This window comes from Octodon degus, unplaced genomic scaffold (assembly GCF_000260255.1).
Source record: "Octodon degus isolate 3935 unplaced genomic scaffold, OctDeg1.0 scaffold00015, whole genome shotgun sequence".
In the NCBI taxonomy this organism is placed as follows: Eukaryota; Metazoa; Chordata; class Mammalia; order Rodentia; family Octodontidae; genus Octodon; species Octodon degus.
Window position 1 is genome coordinate 21,284,843 of NW_004524591.1, and position 27,403 is coordinate 21,312,245.

Sequence of the window (27,403 nt, forward strand, 5' to 3'; positions counted from 1 at the left end):
AAAATTATGTTAACTGAGTCATGAAATAACCTACCTATATTTCACAGAATGACAGCGTTGATGGCATTGGAGAAGGCAGCTGACCAAAGCGCAAACCTAAGAGTCCAGTATGACTGTCACACAGTTTCAACCATGCCTAGAATGCCACGTGTGGAAATATGAGATACGAGGGCCGACCAAAATATCTCAGCGGATTAAAGCTCCCGCAAACAGGGTCAGGGCCTGGGGGTTTGATCCCCTGGCCTGCTGTGCCGGCCTGGCCCTAGGGGCTCACTGAGTCGGCAATTGAGACTGGGTGTGCTGGTGCACATCTGTAATCCCAGCTCTTGGGAGGCTGTAAACAGGCGGATATCTACGAGTCCGATCTAGTAGTGAGACCCTGAACACCCTGTAGACCCTTCCCTAAAAAATACACACACACGAAAAAAAGAAAAAGAAATATGACATATGAGATTCAGAACTAAAATAAGAGGTCAGGATAACATGGAAGATTACATTGGAAAACTGGGCTTCAAATTTCCTAAGGCCGTGGTATTGTAGGCTAGACAATTAGATAAAGAGATGAACCTAAATTTTATTATGTGATGTAATCCTGTTAACTATGTCCTCATCTATAAACAATCCCTTTATCAAGCTCTTGGTACTTGACTCTTTTGAATGTCTAGATTTCTGCAATAACAATTTGATATAATCTTGTCTATTTACATTAGAAAGTACAAAATGTTGTAAACAAATGAACAAAAATTTCTATTTGAAATGTAAATCCAAGGCAGTAGAATAAATGAACTTGTAAAAGGAAGGATCAAGATTAGTGACACAGGAAAGAAACGTGCAAAAGAGGAAATTAACAGAATCAAAACTAGTTTTTCAAAGATTAAAAAAGGTGTCAGTCATATTACTCAAGAAAATGAAGAAAGAAGCAGCCAGATAATATTAGATACAGAAGGACCATGGTTACAGTGTAAAACTATATCCCAAGAGGGCTTGGGGAGATCTCTTGGCAGCCGAGGGGCCTGCCTGGAAAGCACAAGGACCTGGGTTTGGGCCCAGGTATCACACGCTGCGCCAGCAACTTCGGATGCTCCATGCTGGCCACTGAAACTGGGCGTGAAAGTGCATGCCTGTAATCCCAGTGCTAGGTAGGCTGAGACAGGAGGATCCCTTGTGAGTCAGAGCTGTATAGTAAGACCCTGTACCAAATAAATAAATAAATAAATAAATAAATTAATTAATTAATTAAAAAAATATATCCCAAGAAAACAATTTGCAGACTTTGTGTGATGAAGGCATTCTTTTCAATGTAGAAAAATTAGATTTACTACTTACCAGTCTAAGTTACTTGTCACCTGTCCAAGCAATGCTAGGGACTGTCATTATGCAAACACATGTGCTGCCCAAGTGACACGCAGAGAACCCAGTGGTGTCTAATCATAACAATGGGCTTGAAAATAATTAGAAGATTCTAATATTCTCAAAAACTTTAAAGGAATGAAAATCATGATATTTTATGTCTAGATGTCCCTTTACAACCTCGTGTGGTCATAGGCAGACCTTCGAAAGGTGACTGAATCGTGGAGATGCTGTAACTAAATGCGATACTGTGTTAGGAAGCGGGGTCTCATTGGAAAAGGCTGGTGACTGGGGAATGGCCTGGACAGGCGCATCTCCGTGCTGGCCCTTGCTCCGCTCTCTGCCTCCTGTTCTCCAGGAGGGGAGCAGCTTTCTGCTGCCCAGGCCTTTCCTCCATGTGTTGCTTGGAGCCATCCACCTGTGCACTACAACATGGACCAAAGCAAATCTTTCCTTTATGTTGTAGGTATCAGATATTTGTCCCAGCGACAAAACAAAAACAAACAAACAAAAAAACCAGTGACAAGACAAAAGTTTGATTCCATAAAGCGCCACACCCAGTTCTATCAACCTCTTAGAGAAGAGAAAGCCCCTGTCTTATCCAATTATTCCAGAAGATAAACTAGAGGCAAAGTGACCCATCTGCTTACAAGAGTCTATAATACTCCTGAGGTAGTAGGCCTAAATCTATGTAATCCAAGATAGGTCAGGCTGGGGAGATAGTTCAGCGCTCTAAGCACCTGCCCGGCAAGGGCAAGGACCCAGTTCCATACTCGGTATTGCATGCTGAGCCAGCAGGGTACCCCGGGCTCACCCTGCTGAGCCAAGAACTGGGAGTAGTGGTGTATGCCTGTAATCCCAGTGCTGAGGAGGCTGAGATTGGCCTCACTATGAGTCTGATCTGTGTAACGAGACTCTGTACCAAACAAATAAATAAATAAAAGGTTAAAAATAAATAAAAATAGTAACATATGTAATGAAAAACATGATGGGAATGAAGCTAACCAGGGCAAAATGATGTTAACAAGGTTGCTGAACCATTTCACTGTATTTATATAGAGAATCCACCATGGAGAAGGCAACTGTCCACGCGATGAACTTAGAGGCATAGCATACTTCGCCTTGTGGCTGCAAACCATGGCTTGGTTGCATGTGCTGATCTAGGTCCCTTTCAGAACACTCAGCCTTGGGAATTTGTGGACAGCTGGGAGCAGAACCTAAGTGTGTGTAAGAACATCACCAGAGTGGGGGCTGGGAAGCAGGAGGAGTTCAGAGAAGTGGAATTGAGTCACTCTCTAGTGTCCCCTTGTGTGGCCTTCCCAGGTAAGCCCAGACTCTGCAGAGCCAGCTGGATTTCCCTGTGCATCTGACAACCAGTGGTACAGGCGTTGACAGTGATTTCCAGTTTTTTTTTTTTACAAGCCCAAATACCCATGTACACTGTCTAGATGCTTTGGAACATCACGCAGAGCGACAACTCCGCTGTTATGCTTAGAATCATCCGGGTCATGGAATTAAAACTCACAATTATTTCTACTCCATAAGGCAGCATCAAACAATGACATTTCAATTCCTATGGCCATGTTCTATGCAACTAATTGTCTTGTAGAACAAAATATTTTTTAAAAAGGATTTTTGACATGAATGTGTAAACTTGATTTTTGAAAGTACACATTACACTTTGCGGGTGTGCACGCATTGAGTGAATGCAGATGTTTGGGCTCTTCCAGACAAAAATGTCACTTCTCCCTACTGCTGACAAAGTCACTGTTTGTATGAAGACTGCCCTCTCTGACCTCCTGTGATGGAAGGCTAGCACTGTATAGAAGAAGAAGTCACTATGGGTGCCACAAAGTCTGGGGCACAATAAATTACTTTACCATCTCTACTTCTTCACATGTCTTTCAAAAGGAGAGTAGTGGCTTTAACCCAAACAAAGAGGCAGCACTGTCACCTGTCTTGCTGGTGTGGAGCCCTGTCTGATTTGTGTTACTCTTGTGTACTCTGCCTAGTCAACAAGAGCTGATTCTGAAATATAGAAGACCTGATTATAAATCCTGACTCTGAAGTAATTACTGGCCAGGAGACGTCAAAGTATTGAGCTTCTCTGAGCCTCCTTTCTCTTTACATGGAAAGTTGGGATAATATCTATCCCAAAAGGCATTTGACTTAATATAATTCCTATGAAATCCTGCACTGACAAGCAGTAAGGTCAAAATCAAGTAGTTTTTCTTATTCAGAGACTAGCCTCAAAAGCCCTTGTGGAGCCCTTTCTTGGAAGGAAGAAAGGTAGATGAGGTTGGTTTGGGGTCAAGGCTTGTGGGTGAGTCTATAGCATGGTGGTGGACATGCAGACTGTCCTGCAGCCTGAGGCTTGGGACTGCTGCCCCAATCACAAGAGAAATAGTGTAATAAAGATCGAGTCAAAACCAATGCATGGTTCTACTAAGGCTGGTCGGGTGCTGTGAGGAGAGCTGGTACTGTGGGGCCACACAGCTACACAGGCAGAGGGATAGTGTGAATCAGGAATGGGATGATGTGCTCAGAGAACTGCAGAAAGCAAGCTTCAGGAGTCCAAGTGCTCCCTGCAGCAGGCAGCCCCAGCAGGGCAAATGCAATGACAGGTTTGTGTAGTAGTTAGACAAAGTCACCCAGGAGTGAGTGTGGAGGTCTTCCGGGCAGTGACCAAGCTTCCACTGACCCTGGGCAAGGCTGGAGTGCTCCTTCCCAGCCTGGTCCAGCTGTGTGATCCAAAGCTACTTGTTACATCTGGGGTGACAGACACATCATGAGTTCTGCATTTTAGCTGTAAATCCAATTCTTCCCTAGAGGGCTTCCCATGTGTCTCCCCACTTCCACAAATTATTTATCTGCCTTTTGGTTATGTTTTCTCAGACTAGGAATAACCACCTAGCATGAAGTGAGTTCGATTCCATTTGTGATCAGAATCATGGAAAGAATTAAGTTTGCAAACTAAGGTGCTGCTGTATGTGGATTTTTATTATTTGTTTTTGTTCAAATATTGTAGTGTGTACAATATGGTAGCCTATATTCATAGTATTCACACTTCCTCATTTTTTTTTCTTAGTATTGTTTTTCTCTCCCACTCCCTAAATTTGTTCTGTGGACATCTCTTTTTGCATACCCTTTTTCTCAGAGTTCCAACAGTCGCTGTATTTTACCACCCTTACTTTCTTTTATGATAGGGACTTGGAACATCTAACAAACTCATGATCTCATCTGAGGCAGTCAGGCTAGAATATCACCTGTTTACTTCTCCTTCTTGCTAATGAAATCTTGGAAATCTTTCTGGCTCTTATTTTTAAGTGTGTTTTCCAAAGTATTTTTAAAATTTTTTCCCATATAATTAAGTTGGTCTAAATTGAAATAGTGAGTATATATTAAAAAGCATCTTCAGTATTTTTTGATACCCAGTGATGACATTAGCAGTGTCTGTGATAGAAGGTGAGATTCGGTGTACCAATAGTGACCACTGCTGTGGCCTGTACGTGGACGTCCCGTCAAAGCCTCATGAGGTCACAGGTGAGGAGTTTAAAGGTGGACGCATTAGGGTGTGTGAATGTGGGTTAAGGGTGTGATGCTGGGGTTAAGGATGTGGACAGTGGAAGCCCCACCCCGGATACGGATGGCACCAATCAATGGGCTTGTGGCAAGGGTGGAATATAAAGGGAGGGAAGGAGGGAGGGATGGAGATTGCTGCTCTTCTCCCTGTTCACTGCCTCCTGCCTGCTGTACTATGAACCACTTCCCACTATGAACCAAAACCTCTGAAGATTATGAACTGAAATAGACTTTTCTCTTTTAACTTGTTCATGGTAGGGTATTTTGTCCCAGCAACAAGAAATGTAAGTAAGGCAACAATCAAAAGCAGCACTTTAGAAAACTGGGAATTCACCTTGCTTTCAAATCCAAAATAAAGTTTTCAGCTCTTCTGGAAAAATACCCACCCATATTTATATAAGCATAATTTATCATAGCTAAATCTTGGAAACAACCTAAATGCCCACCAACTGAGGAATGGATAAAAAAAACGTGGAATTTTTACAAAATGGGGTATTACTCAGCTATGAAAAATATAAACTCAAGACTTTTATAGGTAAATGGGTGCAACTAGAGATGATAATCACACATGAAATAAATCAGACCTGCATGTGTAAGAGTTACATTGTCTCTGTAGTGTAAGAGCCTGAGAGAGTAAATAGGACCTGAAAAGTCCAATGGATACCATGAAAGGGAGTGAAGCTATTCAAAGGGAAAGGAAAACTGGGATGAGGGAAAGGAGAAAAGAAAGAAAGAAGGAAAGGAAGAAGAAATATATATTTATATACACAATATAGCTTGGATAATTGTACTGCTGATTTCTGTTAGTATATTGAAAAGGAGCAGTTAGTGCTTAAATTTTTTCTCTCTCTTTTTAAATTTTTTATGATCTTCTTACCAATTGTAAAGGCTTATATCTGAACAACTATATGCAGCATAACAGCCATTGTTAAATTCTTATCATTTTATTTAGTGAAATTCTGTATCATTTCTGTATTCTTATTACTATGTTTTTGTATTCTCTTTTTAAAATAACTTGAAAAACCAAAATGAAGTTAGGCCCATAGTCTACTGATTAATTAGTAACTTGTTATTTAAAATCAATAAAATAACACATAAAAAAGGAGGAATGGGCCGGGGAGATGGCTCAGCGGAATAAGTGCTTCCCTGGCAAGCGCAAGGGCCTGAGTTCAATCCCCGGGTCTGGGGGGGGGGGAGATGAGAAAAAGTAACAAAGGGAAACCAAGAAGGAAAGAAAAAAATTGTGATTATTATTATTGTTGCTTTTGTTTTATTTTATTTTATTATTTTATTTTTTGTGGTGCTGGGGGTTTAACCCAGGACCTTGCATGTGCTACAGAAGCGCTGTACCACCAAGCCATAGCCTCAGCCCTATTATTGCTTTTAATTGACAAAGCATAATTTATGTTTGTGGGGTACAAGATGCTGTTTTGATATGTTTCTAATGTGGCCTAATTAAATTAAGCTAATTAATATTTATTACCTCTTGCATGTCCTATCATTTTTTTCTTTTTTAAATGTTTTTTCTTATTTATTTATTTGGTACAGGGTCTCTTTACGCAGCTCTAACTCATAGCGAGCCTCCTGTCTCAGCCTCCACAGCCCTGGGATTACAGACATGCACCACCACAGCCGGTTTGGGAGCCAGCACAGCATGCTCAGGGCTCCAGGGCTGGCACAGCATGCAGTACTGGGATCAAGCCTGGGTCCTTGCACTTGCCAGGCAGGTGCTTAGACTGCTGAGCTATCTTCCAGCCCCCACTCCTACCATTTTTTTTTTTCCTGTGGAGAAATTTAAAGTTTGCTCTCATCAATACCAAAATATTTACATTACTGCTCTTGTTGTCATTATTTTTGTAAATAATGGAATAAAATCCCAACTCTGCAATAGGTTTCAAAACTTACTCCACTTAACCAAAACTTTGTATCCTTCAACCATCTTGTTTCCTATACTGCTTATACCTAAAAACAAGAAGCTGAACTGCTTAAGATACACTAGAGATGATGTAACCCCTCAGCTGTCCTTTATACTAGTATTTTCTGTCTTCCCAAGGTGTCTTTTTTAAAAAAAGATGTATTTAGTACAGGATCTACAGAGCCTCACTGCACAGATTGGAGTCGTAGCGATTTTTCTGTTTTCAGCCTCCCCAGTGCTGGGATTATAGGTGGGCCCATCTCAATTGCTGTCTCAGTGTGCCTGGGCCGTGAGGCCAGCATGGTGTGCTGCGGATCAAACCCCGGTCCCTGCACCTGCACCTGCCTAAGCAGGCGCTGTAGTCCTCTGAGCTATCAGGCCAGCCCTGTCAAGGTGTCTTTTGACATTACTACTGAAACAGAATGTTAAAAACAACTTGTGCATGTAGCGCATTTAGGGATATGCTAGAAAATAGGCCGTAAAAATAGTAGCCAAGGGTCACACCTCTATAATTGATTGTGAAAATACTACTTTGTGAAAATGATGCAGTAAATGACAGCTGCTGATGACAGGACCTTTTTTTTTTCTTTTTACTCTTCTGAACACTGAGAGTGCTTGTTTATCTATTTACTTTTGTTTACCTATAGGCAGACTAGTAATTATCTCTCAAATTCATAATATCTAATTCAAAAATCACAGAGTAATACCACCACTTAGTAATCAGGCTTTAAAAGCAAATTTCCCATCATCAGACTAAGAAACTACCTGGCATAACTGTGGCATCAATGCATACCAAACTGTGAGACAGTGGATTAAACCAATTGCCAAACAGGACTTCATTCAGATAAGAGCTCAGCATTTCATGCACATATGTATAAAAAGTCCTTATTTTAGCTGAAGCAGAGGTAGGATTATCGTCCTACTTTCATTTTCTGAAGGAAAAAGTGATCATATATATATATGAGTAGTTTAGGTGAGGGTCTACAGGGTGTTTAGGGTCTCACTACTAGATTGGACTCGTAGTGATCCACCTGTTTACAGCCTCCCAAGACTTGGGAGTGTGGTGTGCACCACCACACTCAGTCTCAGTTGCCATCTCAGTGCACCCTGGGGGTGGGGCCAGCAGGGCAGGCCTGGGGATTGAACCCCCCGGCTCCTGAATCTGCCTAAGCAGGTGCTTTAATCCACTGAGCTATTTGGCCTGCCATCAACAATTTTTGATAGAACAATTTCTGAGCTCCATTACTAGGAAGTGCATTAATTTTTCCCAGGGAATGTTCTGATTATGCTGTGGCAAAATATGAGAAGTTAAGATATCTTTTTTCCTTCTCTCTCTTCTTTCTTCTCCTCCACAGGTGATTTTCACAAATATTGCCTGCAAGACTTCATAACAAAAACTGAGCTAGATTCCAGAATTTTCATCTTTTCTGTTCTCATTTCCTATAAAATAAAACATCCTTACTGTTTCTAATGTGCAGATGACATGCAATTTTGAGGCCAGTTTAGTGCTTATTTCCAATGAGTGAGGCAAAGAACATCTAGAGAGGGCTGTGCATTTTTCCACTTTTATTTTTTCTGTTCTCAACCTTCTACTTTCAATGCATAGTAATGAGCTATCATTTTTATAATTTAGTAGAAATATTCAGGACACTGGGTAGTTCTTTGGCTTTTCTAGCTAGTAAATCCTCCTAAGTCATAGCTGTGCTGCTGACACAATATTTGATCTGTATCTACTGGTGTGGTTTGTATGTAGGGAGCCTCATGAAGCCTCACACAGTCAGGTCAAGGGCGGGGTGTTTTGGAGGTGGCTGGATGCAGAGTGCGTGATGCTGGGATAAGGGAGTCTGATTACTAAATTAGCCCACTGGTTAGTTTGGCGCAGCTCTAGGTGTGGCTAATGGGAAGCCCATCCAGGTAGAGGGTAAAGGACCGAAAGAGGGCAGCTGTGGTCGCTCACTGCTTGACGCTCCTACTACTTTCTGCCTGTTTCTCTTCCATGATGCCTTTTTACCATGACACCCTGCCCTGGAGCCAGCAAATGGGAACGGAAACCTTTACAAATAGTGAGCTTAATAGACCTTCCCCACTTTAACGTTGGAAAACGAAGACAACCACTTTTTAAATAATACATAGACATATCTTTCCGGTGACACTTGCTATTATACAATTCAAATACTGTAAGAAGTCATACTCTAGAAAGATGTGCTCATTGTAAGCTACTTGTTATAATGAAAAATACTGTGGACATCTTTCAATTTCAGTACTAAAAGTTTGCGACAATTACAGCATTCTATTATGTGGATTATCATGCTTTAATTAAGAGATCTTTTAATTCTTTGTTCAGCAAACATCAGAAACTTTTCAACATCAAGATTTGTGCTTGACATTGATGGTACAAGAAGAAAATGGATGTGCAAATTCCATTTTTAGAGAAAATTTTCTTTACATAAATTTACTGAAATGAATGTGCTAAAGCACACATCTTTGTCCACCTGCTTGCTTTTTTGCTTCAGATAATTCTCCCCAAGTAAAATTCTTTAGGCTAAACTCAAACGTGTTTATGCTTCTGTAACTTCAATAGGTCTTTTACCCAAATCTATTCTTCCACCACACTTAATGTAGCAGTAAAGGGCTGAGCTAGACTTTGGGTCCAGAGGCAGGAAGGAAAGCATTCCAGGGTGCTGTGTAGGCTCCAAAGGACCAGGCAGAGAGTCCCCACCTTTTAGCTCTGCTCTCCTGCCTGGTGCCTTCTATTCTTAGTTCATCTCACTGTTCAAGGTGGACTCCTAGATCTCCAGCTGTTGTATCCATGGGGCAGGAAAAGGGAGAGGATGAAAGAGCCACAACATGCTGCTCCCAGGAGGGACCTTTGTGAGAAGTTGGCCCAGTACTTCAGCTTCCAACTTCTTAGATAGAATTCATCCCCAGCCTCAAGGGACACTCCAGCAGTCTGCAACATAGAAGGGCAGTGGCTGCTGGACCTGCAGTTAGCCACCTCTGTCACCACCAGCAGCACGGTGTAGACAATGCAGTCTTTGTAATATATGGCCCATAAAGAAATAGTAACATTTTTCAGTGCATGTTTTATTATTTTTTTACTGAACAATGTTTCTATGTACAGTCTCCAACTTATATTTTTTTGACTTTACAGTGATGTGAAAGTGCTATACATTCTTCTGTTTGTTTCCCATCTTGTCCTTATTAGTGCTGTTAGTTATACTAATTCATGAGTTTCATTTTGGCAGATTCATACAGACACAGCATACTCCGATCATTTCTAACCCTGTTATGAATTTTTAATCTAAACTGGTCTTGGAGGTGCAAGCCAGCCACCAGTTTGCCCTGGAAGTTTCAAACGGCTGTCATTTCTGAACGCATTGAGTAATTTCCCTTAATAATCACTTTGATTTTCCCTGTACGTAAATTTTCCCTTAGAGGACGTTAGGCTCGCTGGGAGATAAATTCATTCTCTCGAATCATTAAGGCTCCAGTTAGTGCTTCGTGGCTATAATTAATTAAACTACACTCAAGTTCCTTGAATGATGGAAATCTCCATATCCTAGTGGGATCTGAGGTGCACACGGAATAGAGGCAGACAAGAACACTCCCAGTCTTGGCCCTTTCTTGAGCCTCATCTTATCTCTGTCCTCTGCTTCTGGTCCTGCCTTAGTGGAGGCAGTTTTGCATGGGAGCATGTAAAAGTTGATGTTTTGTGTCTATTTTTGTCATTTACAGGTTTTAGCTTTACCCTAGTAGTCTTCTATGGGAAAAACATTGAAGAAAAGAGCGGTAAACAATAAAAGGGAGGATTTAGTCTTAATGTTATTTAAAATGTTAACATAAGCCATGATCATTGAGTGATTGCATTACAGAACAGCTACTGCTTGCCATGGTTAAGTGTGATTTGATGTGTCCATTAGAAGCCTTTATTCTTGGGGGTTTATATCTTGGCCAAAACAGTCCCTTCAGGCTCAAAGTTGGCAGACATCTCAGCCTAATTACAGTCATTTTCCCTTCCGGATTAAGAACAGGGAATTATTGCAGTGCTTTAAGCCCCCCATATTTTCGAGTATTTCTGTTTATATCCCCATAAATTGTGGGCTCTCGATCCTTTCATGTAAAATGGCAACCTAGGAAGGATTTTTTTAGTACCTGTGAGGTCCTATATCCAGAAATTCCATACAGAGAGATTCAGCCTTCCACAAGAAACTGCAATGAGAAGTCAAGGAGACCACTGAGTTAATAAGGAGATTTGTGGGGATATAGAGATGGTAGTGTAGCGGGTTAACTGCCTTAGTAAATAGGTAAAATATGTTCCCTATTCCCAAATCCTAGGGCCACAACTGTTTTCCCCTTTCTCCCAAGACTTTGAGCTGTCCCCCTCAAACTGTCCTACCATATGTCCACCTTCTTCTTTTATTCATCTTTACCCATCAACAGAGATGGATGACATCTAGGAAAATCAGAGGTGATGAAAAGGGCAGTAGCCATCCCAGGAGAAGCCCTGAGTCAGCATTCTTCTCTGCAGGTGTCTCCTGCGTTACTCTCCTAGAGACCTCAGGGTAGGTTTAGTGATCTTGCCAGCCTTCAAAAAAGCCACAGAAGTGACCCATCTGCTCTCCCAAGCTATCAATGTAGTATTATGTTTGCTTGAGCTCAAAATATATGTTAACTATGGTTGATATTTATTTATACTGGGGATCAAACTCAGGACCTTGTACTTGCCAGACACTTACGCTGCTGAGCTATCTCCCCAGCCACTATGGGTAATATTTTTTTTTAAAAAATTTTATTTCATGTATTTGGTACAAGGTCTCACTATGCAGCTTGGTTTCATAATGATCCTCCTGTTTTCAGTCTCCCAAACACTGGGATTATAGGCATGTGCCACCTCTCCCAGCCTCAGCAGCCAGCTCTATATGCCCAGGGTGGGGCTGGCATGATATGTGATACCAGGGATCAAAGCCTGGTTCTTGCACTTGCCTAGGCAGGCACTTAGACTACTGATCTATTTCCATGGCCCTTATGGATAATATTCAAAATGTTCTCATTCCATAAGGGCAGTGGGTGAGATTGAACTTAAACTTTTACCTTTTATGCCTCCTGTCTTACATTTTTATTCTTTGAAACACATTTCTTTCCAGTGAAAAATGGTAGAGCGGTGAATGCTTTTCTGCAACTCATAGACGATTTGGCTAACTTGAACCACAATCTATAATTTGCAAGATTTTGTGAGGAAACCAGTGAGGTTTCTAGAGTTTACAGCTTGCAATTCCCAGGGTTCTCACTTATAAATCTATCCAGATACAGGTCATGAATATGCAACATGCACTCATGTGGGAGGTAGTGCCACAGCATAGAGAGGCTGCAAGGGCTTTTCAAAACAGCAACAGGAGCTGGTGGTAAAAGGAAAGGAAATGTACTCAATTTTCTACACAGCACCTCCCAGCCCATGGAGGAGGCTGTGGAATGAGATGTTAGAGACGCTCGGAGGAGAGTTTTGCTGAATCGGTTCCTTCTAAGAGGCTGGCGTGAATGAGTCACATCCTATAGAAAACAGGACAAACAGGCCAAGCAGACCCTTAGCTGCCCAGGATTCCATTTTGTTGTTTGTGTAAGTTTAGTGAACTCATAAGGTATGTCAATTGTACATGAAAATGTAGGGTGCAAAAATTAAATCAAAGCTATAAAAGGTTTTGAATGGCAAAAATGGAATACATTTTAATTGAACATAATTTCAATGAAGATTATTAAATTACCACCTCAGAATAGAAGCAAAAACATTCCAGTAATGAGCTATGGAACCAAAATTTAAACAGATACGCTGAAAAAAAAAATTACAGGTACCCCCGAGTGTAAGAAATGCACAGGGCTGATGATAGGAAAATATGAATTATTTATATCTTCTTTAAATGTAGAATGTAAATTTGCCTGGAATAAATTTCTGTTGGGAAAACACTGCATAGTAAACATGGGTGTCTCTTAGGGTAATATTTTCCTCCTAAATATTATTATTTTATTATTCTTATAGGAGGCAAGGAGAAAAGATGAAAACTACTCAATGTGGTGAAGTGCTAGGTTATAGTTACTCTGGACAAGTAAGTCTCTTACATCATCTATGCAACATGTAATGCAGACTGTTAGAAACTGACTGTTTTCCCCACACTTCTTTCCAGAGTATTAGGCAAACTGAGTGTTATGGCCTGGAGTGACTTATGACTCCTCCATCTTCACATGTTGAAGCCCCAATCTCCACCCTGACTGTATTTGGAGACATTGTTCTTGGCAGGTAATTAAGATTAAATGAGGTCATAAGGGAGAGGCCCTTCTTTGGTAGAATTGCTGGCCTTGTAAGAAGAGACAGAAGCAAGTCTCTGTCTTTTTCTCCTCATGAGATTGGTGGGGTGGTCACATGAGAACGCAGCTCTCTGTGAGCCGGGAAGCAAATCAGCCAGCACATCCATCTGGAATTTCCTGTCCTCTAGAGTTGTGCTCAGAGTGAAACATAAAAGGAGAAAGATAAATCGAAGCAAGGATTGTTAAACAGGAATGAGAAGTTGGAAATCTAGAAAACCCCCAACCTGTCCATTTTGTAACAGAATGAGAAAGCTTGCTCTGAAGAGAACAGGAAGACCACAACTGAACAATCGTCTGCCAAGAGTTGTGACTGACTTGTCAGCCTACTGGCAGCACCACTGCCAGCTTATGCTAAAGGTGAATGAGAAAGTGCCTGGAGAAGGGAAGGCTGTGAGGCCTCTTGGATTATACAGGACAACACCGACAGCTCTTTTGCTGTGAGACTTGATATTCTTTAAAGAAAACGAAGAATGATCTCTAAGATGATTCAAAGCTCTTCAGGACTGCCACTGCCACCCCATACTCAGGGGACAGGGCTGGATCTCCCTGCTCAGTATTTAGTGAGGGGTTTGTCCTCCTAGACTGTTTCACTGATGAGGTCCTCATGAAGAGCGAGAGCAGAATGGCAGCATTTTCCACCTGAGCTGTGGGACAGTGCTGCCACTGAGGGAAGAGAATAACACACCAAAGAGGATTGTCCTTAAACTTTAAGATCTCTGGCATTTTCCTTCATGGGTATTAGTTGTGTTTGAGACCCACCACTATTTCTTTCTTCCAATGTTTCCTTTCGGGAGAGGTAATTCCCAGATCTGTCCCACAGTTGCCTTTTGAAAGTAGATAACTTATTTTGTTTCATGAGTTCACTGCTGCAAAGGAATTTTGCTTTGGGATGAAGCATAAGCATACCTCAAGTCTCACCCATATCTGACTTAGCTGATATTTAGATGAGACTTCGGGTCTCAGATTTCAGAGTTGATGCTAGAATGGGTAAGGGCTTGGAACTTTTAGGATGAAGCAAATGTATTCTGTCTACAATGATGACCTAAACTTTTGAAGTTTACGGGTACAATACTATGTAATAAATTGTGTGTCTCCCTCCAAATCATGTGTTGAAGCCTTAGGCTCCAATTTGACTATACTTGGATATGGACTGTTTAGGAGATAAGTAAGGTTAAGTGAGGTCAAATGGGTGACACCCTAGTCCTATAAGACTATTGGCTTTATAACAGGAAGAGAGATAGATTATGCCCTTTCCTGAGCATAGCAGAAAAACCTTTTGAAGAAACACAAGGAAAGGACATCTATAATCCAGGAAGAAAAGCCTGAGGCTGAAGGTTAGGGCCTGGCAAATTATCTAAGAGAATGGGCATGACCTAGAAACCTCAAAATTCTAGGACATAAGCACAGAACATTTCCTAGAGCCTTGCACTGGAAACCAATCACAGTGTTATCTTCAATTTTCAGAAGCAGTGGAACATGGTTTTGATAGGACAGTCTCGACCCCCAAATACAGCAGATAGCAACCATCAAACTGACACTATTGAGTTAACTTTTTCAGGGACCCACCCTGTTGTTTGCAAGATATATCCCTTTGTTTTACCTTTAGTTGGGCCAAACTCTCTCTGCAGAGCATGTTTTTTTTTTCTTTTCTTACCTTTAATAAAAGTAAAACTTCCATTAATTTTGCATTTGTTTGACCAATTCCTTGTTCAGGACTAAAACCACTTATAGAAAGAAAGTCCTATACCCTCAAGCCCAGTAATGAGTCTATCACACCTAGAAGAGCACATTCAAGTGATCAGTCAATAATGTATAAGGTCTTGTTAAGTATGTTTGAATTACACCAAGTCTAATCCATTACAAGGAAAATATATTATTTGTGTTTATTCACAATGAGCAGTTACAGTGACTTTTAAGTTACAAAATGATTCCTATTAATATGCTTCATGGATTATTTTCTTTTTCTTCATTAGACACAATCAGGCAATGAAAATTGCTTATAGTGGCTGGGCATTCATAAGAAGAATTTATGCTATGATACCAAAGTCTTGCTTACAATAGGCATTCAGTGAATATTCATGTTGGAGAGAGAGGAAAGGAGAGGAGGGAAAACAGAAGGAAGACAATAGGTGGGACAGTGGAGAAAGAGAAGGAACGGGGGAGAGAGAGAGAAGAAGGGAGGGAGAGAAAGAGAGTGAGGGAAGTCATCAGCTCCTCACGATCTCCTCAGCCACTGCCCTTGTGAACAGACAGACAGGACATGGAATGATGTGACTGAAGGACACAGTGGGTCCCCAGCCTGGGAGCACATTCCACTCCAGAATGAGCACACTCGAAAGTCTGGTTTGCTCATAATTTCAGCAAAGTGAATCTTATATTCCTTTCACACAAATATGGAATGTAAAGCGTTAAGCAGGCACCACATACACACACACACAAGGATACTTCAGTTTTACTTTTGTGACTGCCTTAAAATGGTAAAGCAGGGCGAGGGAGATAGCTCGGCTGCCTGAGCACCCACCTGGCAAGCACAAGGACCTGGATTTGATGGCCAGTACATGCCGGTCCTGCTCTGAGCTGGCCACTGAAACTTGGTGTGGTTGTGCATGCCTGTAATCCCAGCGCTGGGAGGATCATTACTAGTCCAAGCTCCATAGGGAGACCCTGTGCTAAATAAATAATAGTTTATTTTTTAGAAGTTTTTAAACAAATGGTAAGGTAAACATATGAGCCACTTCTGCCATCCATTCACATCTAGGAATGTTCTTAATGTGAGGTCCATTTTTTTTTTTTTGTTTGTTTGTTTGTTTTTTGGTTTTTTTTTGGTGGAACCGGGGATTGAACTCAGACCTTTGCACTTGACAGGGAAGTGCTTATTCTACTGAGCCATCTCCCCAGCCCCATGAAAGTTCACAACTTGAATATTCCTAAAACAGGAGCTTAGGGTATTTGGCTCTGCATGCTTCCTGATTAGATCCTTTTGTGTATCTAGTGAAGATTTTTCCCATTTAAATATACTAAGGCACCAGCAAAAGCTAGCTAATGCAATTTATCCATTTGGTCTTGTGGTCATTAGAATAGAGGAAGCCTCAGGAAACACTCAGGAGGACACTAGCAGCAGTGCCTGCCTTAGATGGAGGTGTGGCTATGCTGCTTTCAGATGGAAATAGAGCCACCAGAGCCCAGGGTTGCTGGTTTCCTAAAGGAAGAAATGGAACAAATATTTCCTTCTTTCCTTCTTTCCAATTTTGCCTTGTTCATATGACAAAGAAAGAAGGAAAGAAAGAAAGAAAGAAAGAAAGAAAGAAAGAAAGAAAGAAAGAAAGAAAGAAAAGAAAGAAAGGCAGGCAGACAGGCAGGTCTATTTACTCTTACTCTGTCCATTCAGGAAAAAGTACTCAGTTAGAGGCACAAGGAGTATGAGCAGACATTGAGTGTGGCCCAGAGCAGTCCTGGGGCTCACTTGTGTCTAGAGTGGGCCAAGCACTCTTCTTCCCTTGCCAGTCCTCGAGCCCTGAGGATGCTCCCACTTGATCAGACGCAAGAGGGGCCAGGTTCTCCAGTGGTGCCTGATGGGGTACAGAGCATACTCTCCCCTCCTCTGTCAAAGGCAGGTTGGCACAGAGAAGCAGTGGGCAGGTGGGGCAGGGCATGGCAGGCAGGATGGAGGCAAGGCTGTGGTCTCAGAAAGGAAGAGGCTTGCTCCCCTAACCATTCCACCGCTGATAGCCTGTGCTCCGGCAACTCCTACGTCCTCTTCAGACCTGCTCACCTTCTCAGCAGCAGTCCCATCCCAGGCCTTCTTCTGCTGCACTCGATTCTGCCCAGCAGTGGCCACAGCTGTTTCATGGCTTTTCTCCACAGCACACTGCCCAGGGCATTGCCTATAAATTGTCAGTAATGGTCCCTGATCACGTGGCTCAGAGACCTAGCTCATTAGAACCGAGTTGAAGAAGGGCAGACAGCTCAGCTTGGAGGCTAAAAGTGGGCTGTGGAGCCAGCTGGCCTGGTTTGATTCCCAGCACTGCCACTTAGTAACTTTGTAGCTTCAAACAGTTTTAACCACTTTGTGTCCTCATGTTAGGATATCAAGAAATAGTGCTGCTGGGGATTAAATGAGTTGATGCACACAACACATTCAAAATAAAGCCAGACACCTTAAAAGCGCATGATGAGTGTTTGTGTTTTCATTATAAAGGGTTCTTGGAAACAGGACCCCACAGCTTATGCTTTGGCTGGGCTCTGTGTCCTCAGTCTTGTCCTAAATGCATCATAAACACATCATAGCAGTTTTAATAGATTGTTAATTGATTCATGGATTTCTACTGTCTTGATAGATGAGGATATCTGAGGGTTATGGTGGCTGTGACTGAGACGGGCAAATCTCTAAAGATTTGTCACCACAAAGTGGTGATATCTGGACAGTTACTGGTACTGCCCAAGCTAAAGGGTCCTCATTTGTTTAATGGGCACAGAATAGATGCAGTGGAACACCGATCACAATGCCAGGTGCATGGGAAGAACTTAATAATTGCTGATATAGGGAAAATGAAACTCCCGACCTGAAAGGTGTCTGGGACGATTTCGTGTTCTCTTAAACTGAAGACAGAATTTTAGGAACAGAGGTTAAGAGCAAGATACTTAGTGAGGGAAAGAAAGCTCCTGTCCAAGAGAGGGACAGAAGGGGGGCCCGCCCAGGAATCTGTCTCTTTCAGGGACTTTTATGGAGCAAAACCATTTGGTGAGGTGGAGAACATGGGAACTCACTTAGGTGTGCATGAGGTGGGACAAAACTATGGTCAACCAATGAAACTACAAGCACCATTCCTCAGGTGAAATTGATTAAGTCCAGGACCAAATGGGGAAGTGAGTCATATAGCAAGTGGACATCAATATAGAATAGGATTTCATCCAGTAACCAGTCAGTAATTGCGTTAGTGACTCTTCCCGGCTTCCTCAAGGTGATGATCAATCTTGGATGCTAATCTTTAGAGAGGTCAGAATTTGTTTGATTTTTGGTCTTTCAGGACTGGTTCACAGTGGGTGAATCAATTCCTCGTACAGTTGTAAGGACTCTTGTCTTCCATGTTATCTCCATTAAGGGCCTATCCCTGTCTGACTGCATATAATATTTCTATCTAGCTCAGCTGCCTACAATATTGTCAGCTATTAGCGTCCCTCCTTGTGCCTTGGTGAAGTCAAAGAGTGTGTTAGTAGCTTAGGGTGAAAGACCAGCTTGCAGAAACTCTGCTTCTGGAATAGGCAAGACTGAGTCTTAGGACTGCTGGTTTGCTCTGACCTTGGGTCTTGGTCTCTGTTCTTCTGAACACCTTCCTCCCTTCCTCCCCTTCCTGGGGATGCTCCTACACTGCAGAGAGAAGTTGTCCTCGAGTGGAAGGCAGGTATCCTCTCAGGACAGCACCTCAGCACCACACACCCTTCTGGAAAACTGAACCCAGAAAAGCAAAGCAATGGCTTGATCAAATCACACTGTGAGCACTGCTGCTGAGGGTGGAATGAACACTCAGGCTCAGGTCTTCCAGATCTTCATGCACGCACTTCCCTGAACTGTGGGGTTCTGATATGGATGCAGGCCTTTTCAGTCCTCACCAAAATAACTCACAAATTTTGTATATAAATCCCATAAGGATCCCCCAAGGGGGTAGTGGGTGGAGGAGAAAGAAAGGATCTAAATACATGAATTTCTTCAACTAACATAAATATGTAGCAATTTATCTCAACTGTTCAGAGTTTCTTCATGCCTTCTTGCCATTTGTCCCTCTACCATCTTTGTCTTGGCGCAGGCCACGTTCTGGGATGGTAAAAGACAAAGGCTCTGGAGTTCTGGAGGTCAGCAAGTGCCGTGAGCTCCTGTACATGGAACTTCTTCATGACTCTGTTTCCTCAGCATATACATTGTGAAGAAAAGAGGCAATCATATGGTTGAGGGTATTTAATAAAATAAGACATTTGAAAACACAATAGCATATGCTACATATTAAGTATTTAATAGACGTGAGTGGTTTTAGAGGAAAAACTGCTGCATAACTGGATTGCAAAGGACAAATGAATTCATTAGCTCTTACTCTTGTCTAGGAAGACACTGCTCCTCTCTGGAATGTCTTCTCTTCTTTCCTTCGAGTGTGTGGGTGGGACACACATACAATGGGAGCCAGAATACAAAAGCCAAAAGGCAACAGATGGTGACTCTCGTCTCCTCTTCCAGGACTGTACAGCTGAACACTAGCAAAAGGCTAGGAGGAGGAGATTTTGGGGTCCTTGTCAGTGAGGGCCTCCTGCTCATCAGGGCTCTCAGTCTCCCTGCTGCCTATCTACTGCTCATGCCTCCACTTTAGCCCCACCCTACCCAGCTTCCCTGGAGGGTCTCCCTGCACAGTGAAGCTCTCAAAGTGCCCTCGTCTGGTCAACCCCTTACCAATGTTATATCCTTTCACCTAGCTTTCACTCTGCCTGAAATATTTTTAGTACCCCCCCAACACCCATTTCTCCATCTTGCTTTACCTTTGTATGGCAGTGTACAAAACTAACACCATGGTTTTCCCTGAATTGCGAAGCTCTTGGCCCTCAGCCTGTTGTGCTGAGTTGTGCTAACATAGCTTCGCCCTGTTTGTGTCTCTCTCCCCTGGCCAAAGTAGGCTCCTCCTGAATGAGCCCCAATCGTACCCAGTATGGTATCCCCAACCCTACACATGGCCTGATCCATAAGTACCCATGCCAATGAGCAGATGAATGACTTATCAGCCTTGACCACACTCTTGTTATCTCAGCTCCAGAATTCTTTCTCTTTTGCATTTAAAGTCTGGAGCTCAATTAGGCTTCCAAATGGAAATTCTGTCTTTTAATTAAGAACTGTAGAAAAATATGTATGTAAATGTGGGCAAATTTGCAAACATGGATGTCTGCATTTTTTTTTTTTTTCTATCCCTGCCTGTCTCAGAGCCCCTTGTCTCTCCTGGGATCATGGCTCTCTCCCAATAAATAGAGGGAGAGTAAAGACGCGCATATTTTTATCTGACGTTATTTTGGAGCACGGCTTTCCTGTTTGTGGCTGTTTCCCTTTCACGGACCATTAGCAGCTTCCAAAGGCAATATCCTTTCACTGTCACACTGTGCCATGGGGGGCCATTTCAGCAACTTCAGACGAGGGCATTAAGTGCAATTCTGGATGAGAGTGAGCACATAACCAGATAAAAATAATAAAGGGAAAGCTTGCAGGAGCCATTTGGAACGTTGTCCCGTGCTGAATTCATTTGCAGCCTCGCAGAGACCTACCCATCACCAGTGATCAGCCCGAAGCCCCACCGTACCTTATTTAATTGTGAAGTATTTCATGTTCTCAGACACAGCCTTGTTCAGTTGCTTTTCCTTTTTTGGAGATCTCCTTGGTGGAATGCTGAGATTCTAATCAGTGGGAGAAGAAGAAAATGCAGGTTTTGATTTCAGCAAGCAGAAGAAGAAGAAAAAAAAAGGTACACTTGTAGCTTCTTTTCTCTCCTTAAAAATGAACATTTAGGAAGTCTTTTTGGAAATTCTTCTAAAAAAGGCACTTGGCACAGGCCGAAGAAGGCGCAAAGGCACGGTGATTAAGCTCAGGCATCCAGCCAAGCGTGAGCCACTGCCACCATATCCCTGGTCACCAGGTGGAAAACATTTCAGAAATGAACAGGAAGCCTAGCTTAGAATTCATCCCCAGGCCTGCGTCCCTCTTCTGACAGACGGTCCCCTGAGGCTGAGTCCCAGGAAAGCCTAGGTCCTGGCCAAGTCAGGGCAGGGTAGCCCACACCAGCCTGTCTCTGATTTCCTTGATACTGTGGGCACTTAGAGGGAAAGAGCTATTAAAAATATTCATCCCAGAGATTCTTCACCTAAAAATTCAGACGGAGTCTTCCTAAGGTGAGTGGATGGAAAAATGAGAATATATATTCTAAGAAGTGATTCTGAATAAGCCTTATGGTCGAGCAACTTGGAAAACACTGACATAATCTATTCACCCACCCTGTTAATAAACTGTTACAACCACTTCTGCATAAGACGGCAGCCTAGAAACTACAAAGCCAGAGCAGAAGTAGACAGGGACCTGCCTTCCAGGATTCCACTGTAGAAGCCTGTGGCACTTTCCAGTAGTTCATTTTTTCTTTTTGGTGCAGATGAATACTAGGGGTGTATTCAGTAATCAACCAGTCAAGAAATGCTTGGGGAATGTTTGCACACGCTACCATTCCTGAGATCTGAGACAGGTGCTACCTCTGGCTGGCCCTTCAGTCCATCATGGAGGCTCCACTTTGGGAAGCCAGGGATGGAAACCAAGAAGAGCACCTCATAAGTCTGTGTAATAAAATAATATACAGATACAACCTTAGAATTTACTTTCTAGTGTTTGCCCAGCAGTGAGCCACACTAGTCTTTCTTAAATTAAGGATTGTTTTGCTTGTGTTATTCATTATTATCAGTCCAACTTCTAAGCATATAGTAATTTCTCGATTAATGCATATTAAACAAATGAGTGAATGCATTATTAGCTTGTCTAATTTTGAAGACTAGAAAGTGAGCTAAATTAAATATTAAATGCTCCAGGTATTCTAAACCTCTGGGAGGAGAGTAGAGAGCCTCTGTTTATTCCACAAGCTTTGATACCTTTGAATTCATCAGATTTGTGAAACAGTAAATCCAGACCAAATTCCCTAATGGATATTTGAATCTCCTGGACCACATCCTGCTTTCATGTTCATCTTCTATTTGTACATACTAAAGACAAGAAATCCAGCACTTTTTATGGTAGTTTATGTCACAGTTTACACTAAAATCTAATTGGTTTTATTTAAAAATATCTAATTTTCATAACATTTGACATAAGAAAATTTTTTCTAATACTGAAATAAAATCTCCATACAATGGTGAATATATATATATATATATATATATATGAATGCATGCCTTAAGACATCTTAATAAAGATTTTAAAAACATTTAAAAAATCTAATTTAATTTAATTTTACAGTATTATGGATTGAATCATAGGCCTTCTCACAAAGCTACATTCCTAGCCTTTTAAAATGTTTTTGTGAGGGCTGGCCAAATAGTTCAGTGGACTAAAGGGCCTGCAAGCAGGCACAGAGGCCGGGAGTTTGATCCCCAGGCCTGCCCTGCTGGCCCCACCCCTAGCGCACGCTGAGCTGGCAATTGAGACTGGGCGTGGTGGCATCCGCCTATAATCCCAGCTCTTGGGAGGCTGTAAACAGGCAGATCACTATGAGTCAGATCTAGTAGTGAGACCTTGAACACCCTGTAGACCCTTTCCTAAAATAAAAAATAATAAATAAAATAAAATACAATGTTTTTGTTTGTTGTTTAGAGACAAGATCTTGCCATGAGTCCAAGTTTTCCAAGATGGGCTTGAACTGGATTTATTGGCTGGCATCTAATGCCCAGTTTACTTCAGCTGTTGAAACATTCCTCCTTACCATAAAGTGAATTGCGTGTTTCCCCCATGTTTACTCATTGTTCTTATTTCCTCTTCAAAACAAAGGGCATGCCTGCTGCATTCAGCTAACTTATGCTATGTACAATGACGACTTCGGGTTATACTGTTTTTCACATGTTCTTGGGTCAAGCTAGAGACAGGAGGAGTTCGAAATCATGGTCTGTAATCAGAGGAAAGGTCCACACACCTGCGCTCATTAGAAATAGCCCTCTTGGGCTGGGGAGACAGCTCAGAAGCATAGGCACCTGCCTGGAAAGCGCAAGGTCCTGAGTTCAATCCCTGGTACCAAAATAACTCCAATAAGGGCTCATTAGAAATAGCTCTCTTCCCTGAATTTAGGTACCACATGGACTCACAGCTTGACTTGGAATTGACACTTGCCTCTAACACATGAGTCCTATGAGCTTATGTGAATCCTTGGTCTTCCTAGACTTCAATTTTCTTACCTGTGAATTAGGAATAGTAAAATGTAACATCGTAAGTATAAAATACAATTGCTAGAAATAGCAAAGCTACAGATAACATACTGGAAACATGTACTAATAAACTCCTACATGTAATAATAGGATAATACATAAACAGTCGTAGTGAGCAACTCTCACATGTTTAGTGTGTGTCCAGAACTGTGTTAGACAATTTCCTTTGATGTTCATCTAAGTTATGACTATTTATTTACGGACTATTGCCAGGGAGCTAGCTCAAGGGCATAAGAACCTACCCTGAAAGGACAAGGTCTTGGGTTCGATCCCTGATACCATAAAAGCCCCCAAAAAGCAAAAATCACAAACCTTTTTCTATACATATTAATGGACTGTTTTGTTCTTTCCTGTATCTCAAATCACTAGGGCAATGTATAACACTTAGTAGTTGGCTAATAAATATTTGAGGAATAAATGAATAAACCTACTACTAACTTAATGAATCTTCAAACAACTCTCAGCACTAAATGCTCTGGTAACATAATATCAAACAGGAGCAAACTGATGCTGAAGAATTACCTGTTCAGCCAGTGGATGCTGGAGCAGCTGTTTAGATGCAGGCGTCTTCTGTTGCTCTCTGTCAATTAGTTATTGATGCATATTGCCATGTATTGATATTATGAATAAATCTAATTTTGGATTTGCATCCTTACATCATGGCATCTGTTGCTGGAGGGAGGGTGCATTAATTTGGTTGGGCTATGAAATTCCGACCTTGTCGTCACTCCGGCATAAGGACATGTGTGTATGTGCAGAGGCTGGGTGCCACCAGAAAAGGGCAGCGTTCTTCGCATCAGCTTCTGGGGGCCTGTAGTCTCACTGCCTACTTTCTGAGCCCATGCTTTGCAGAGAGCCTTTGGATGTCTTTTCCTCCCATTGAATAGTCACCAGGAAAAGCGAGAACTCTAAAACTGCTGGACTGAAAATGAAATATGCAGTGGCTTCGGGCTATGTTTTCCCTTTGCTGGGAAGCACTGCCATGATAATTGTTTCTACAAAAAGAAACTACAACTCTGGCAAAAAAAAAAAAAAAAATTCAAACCCTCTGTTTGCACAAACCTATCATAAACCATTGCTGGTAATTATGGAAGCTGATTGTGTGACAGTTTAGTTTAACTTAATTGGCAATTTTTTTTTCAAGCTGCAAGACAATAAAAATAGTAAAAAGCGAGTCAGGTTCTAGAGATGGAACATTTAGCTTTGGTGAAATGTCAGAGAAGTGCGTGCTCTGCCAAAGGTGTGTAGCCATAACTCCTCTGTCATCTCTGGTATTTAAACCTTCTTCTTGCATTTTAAATTCTGCTTCTGGAATGCACAGTCTGATGTGGGCTTTTGTTCTACTGTGGTTAAGCAAGATTTGAAAGGGTTGTGGGAAGAAATGGACCCCATAAGCCAATCTGGAGACATACACTCCTGTGTCTGGGGGAGGTGGCTTGTGCGAAGGAACTAGCTGTGTTCATGCTCAGTGTAATCACCTCTTCCGGGGGTTCATTTTACATGATTGAGAAATTGATTAAGCCTCTCTCTCCATCACCAGGGGCAAGCTCATCTTCACTTCTCCTTCCCAGTCTCCCTCTTGATGGTCATCATCTCATCTGATCTCCCTGCCATCGTAATCTCCATCTGCAGCTGTATCATCATGATCATCAACAGACCAACTTAATAATGATAGGAACGACTGACACATGTGTCCACTTCCTGAGGCTGATGACGATGCCCACAACTTTAGTCAGATTATCTCCTGCAACTATCATAATAATTTAAAAAATCCATTCGGAAGCATCAGAGCCTAGATTTATACTCCTATCTATTTGACACCAGGTCATGCACTTTTAGTCAAGATATTTTCCCATCTTTTTTTTTTTATGTATTTACAGGGTCTACAGGGTCTCACTACACAGATCCAACTCCTTATGATCCTTCCTGTTTTTCAGCCTCACAAGCTCTGGGATTACAGGGGGCACCAGCATGCCCAGTCTTACTTGCCTTCTCAGTGTGCCCCAGATATCAAACCTCTGTCCCTTGTGTCTGCCTAAGCAGGCACTGTAATCTACTGAGCTACCTGGCCAGCCCTTCCCATCATTCTTATAGTTTGTCTAAAACTGGGCTCTTATTCTGGGGCAGAGCTTAGTCCAGTTTCATAGTCAAGGCAGGAAACAGAGCAAGACCTAGTGACACCACCATCTAGTGAGGTTTGTAACTGGTTTGGCAACCTGTAAAGCTGGTGTGTAGCATTGTCAAGATGACTCCTGGTGTCCTGCGTCCCTTCCAGGTGGCGATCTTCCATGTGCAATAACCCCTATCCAGTCTCCTCCTCTGGACAGGAGTTCTGTACTCCTTTCCTGCCCAATCTGCCAGGTTCCTGCTAGGCTTGGAGTTCTTTCCTGAATGCCAGCCCACTGCCAGGGTCAGACAGACTCCTGTCTGCTCTCCTCAGCCTCCTATCCTGAGGCTTACACTTCATTTCTCATACTCCAGTGCAGGCTGTGGTGCTAACTAAGCTGCATGTTGAGTGTTCCAGTGACTCTTTTCTCAATGAAAACCTCAGTGATGGTGATTTATTGAGTACAATTTCCTAGTGCTAGTCTATGTTTTTCCCGTGGGTTGTTTTCACAATGACCCTGGGTAGTAGGTCTGTTGTTGTGTTCCCTATTTTCCAGAAGAGGAAATGGGAAAGACAAAGGTTGACTACCTTATCTAAAGCCATGTACCTAAAAAAGGACAATGCCAAATGGCCATCCAAACATGGTAAGCTCAATCCTAAAGCTGTGCTACGATGTTTGATATTGTAAAATATTTACTTGGTCTCTTTCTTGTTTGCTGGTATACAGTGTCTAAAATCCTTGGCATCTTCAACATATTAAGTGTCCTTAGGTATGCCAAGAGGTGACTGATGGCTGGTAGTCCCTGGATAACTTCAGATTGAGAACTGGTCACCAGAAAGATAAGGCAGGATTATAGAGTTGAGGCTTCCAGTGGCACCCCAAAATCTAAGGAGGGAGTGGTTCCTCCTTCAAGACTGAGTGGCTCACTAATGCCCAAAGATGCGGTCAGATAGATAGGTAGATAGATAGATAGATAGATAGATAATGAAATTCCCATAAATCAAAACATTAGATCCACTGAACTTATAGACACTCTACCTGACTCCACAGATTGGAGTCTAGCAGCCTAAGTGTGCATCCCAGCTCTTTGTCCTTTTGCCTATACTTTGTCCCATGCTCTTTTACCTTTGTGACGTTCTTCATAAGAGAATGCATTGCTCTGAGTTCTGTGAGCCACTCAGGCAAAGACCTTGAACTCAAAGAAAGGGTTCTGGGAATCTGATTTATAGCACATTGGTCACAAGGAGAGGTGAAACGGTCTGGAGGCTGTGAGTGGACCTAAAGTGGGTGGGGGGCAGTCTGAGGGATCGACCCCTCAGCCCCTGAGCTAGGAAGACAGTGTCGGAAACAAATTACATTAGAGAACATTCAGATGCATCCAGTATGTAACAGAAGGCTTATTTTCTGGTGAGGAGAAATCCTCACATACTTTGAGGTCATAAAGGTCTTTCTGGGCTGAATGCTGTGGTGGGACAGTAGAGAAGAATACACACATTACTTTTCCTGCACACATACCAAGCTACCAAACCACTGAAAACCTTCTGCTTCAAGTGTAACATGCAAGCTAGAAATGGTTTTAAGTAATGTAAAGCTTCGTTCCAGTCCCCCGGGGAACCTAAATACCACTGAAGTCAAAATAGAATGTATTTTCTACATTCTAATTACATTTTGGAGTAAACTTAAATTACTTGATGTTGAAATGCATTTAATGATTGGATTGCAGTTATGATCCTATGCCATATTCTTACACAGACCGATGTTTTCCTATCACAGTATAAATGACATTTCTGCCCATATTTGCATGACTTATTGGCTTTATTGGTATTTGTTCGTGGCATTGACACTGAGTGATCTAGCACAGCCACTTAGCATGGAAGGTCAAGATAACTTGGGACAACAGTGAAATCTAGAAAAGGTCATGCTTTGTGAAAGCAAGGAGATACCATTGGTGGGAGAACCAGGTGACAGGGTGCTGTGGTGAAAGGGAATTAGTGCCTTCTACCTAGACTGCCGCTAGGAAGGACATCCTGAGCATGTCACTAAACTTTTCTGAGGAGCAATATAAAGCTTGCCTCTCTCTCTCTCTCTCTCTCTCTCTCTCTCTCTCTCTCTC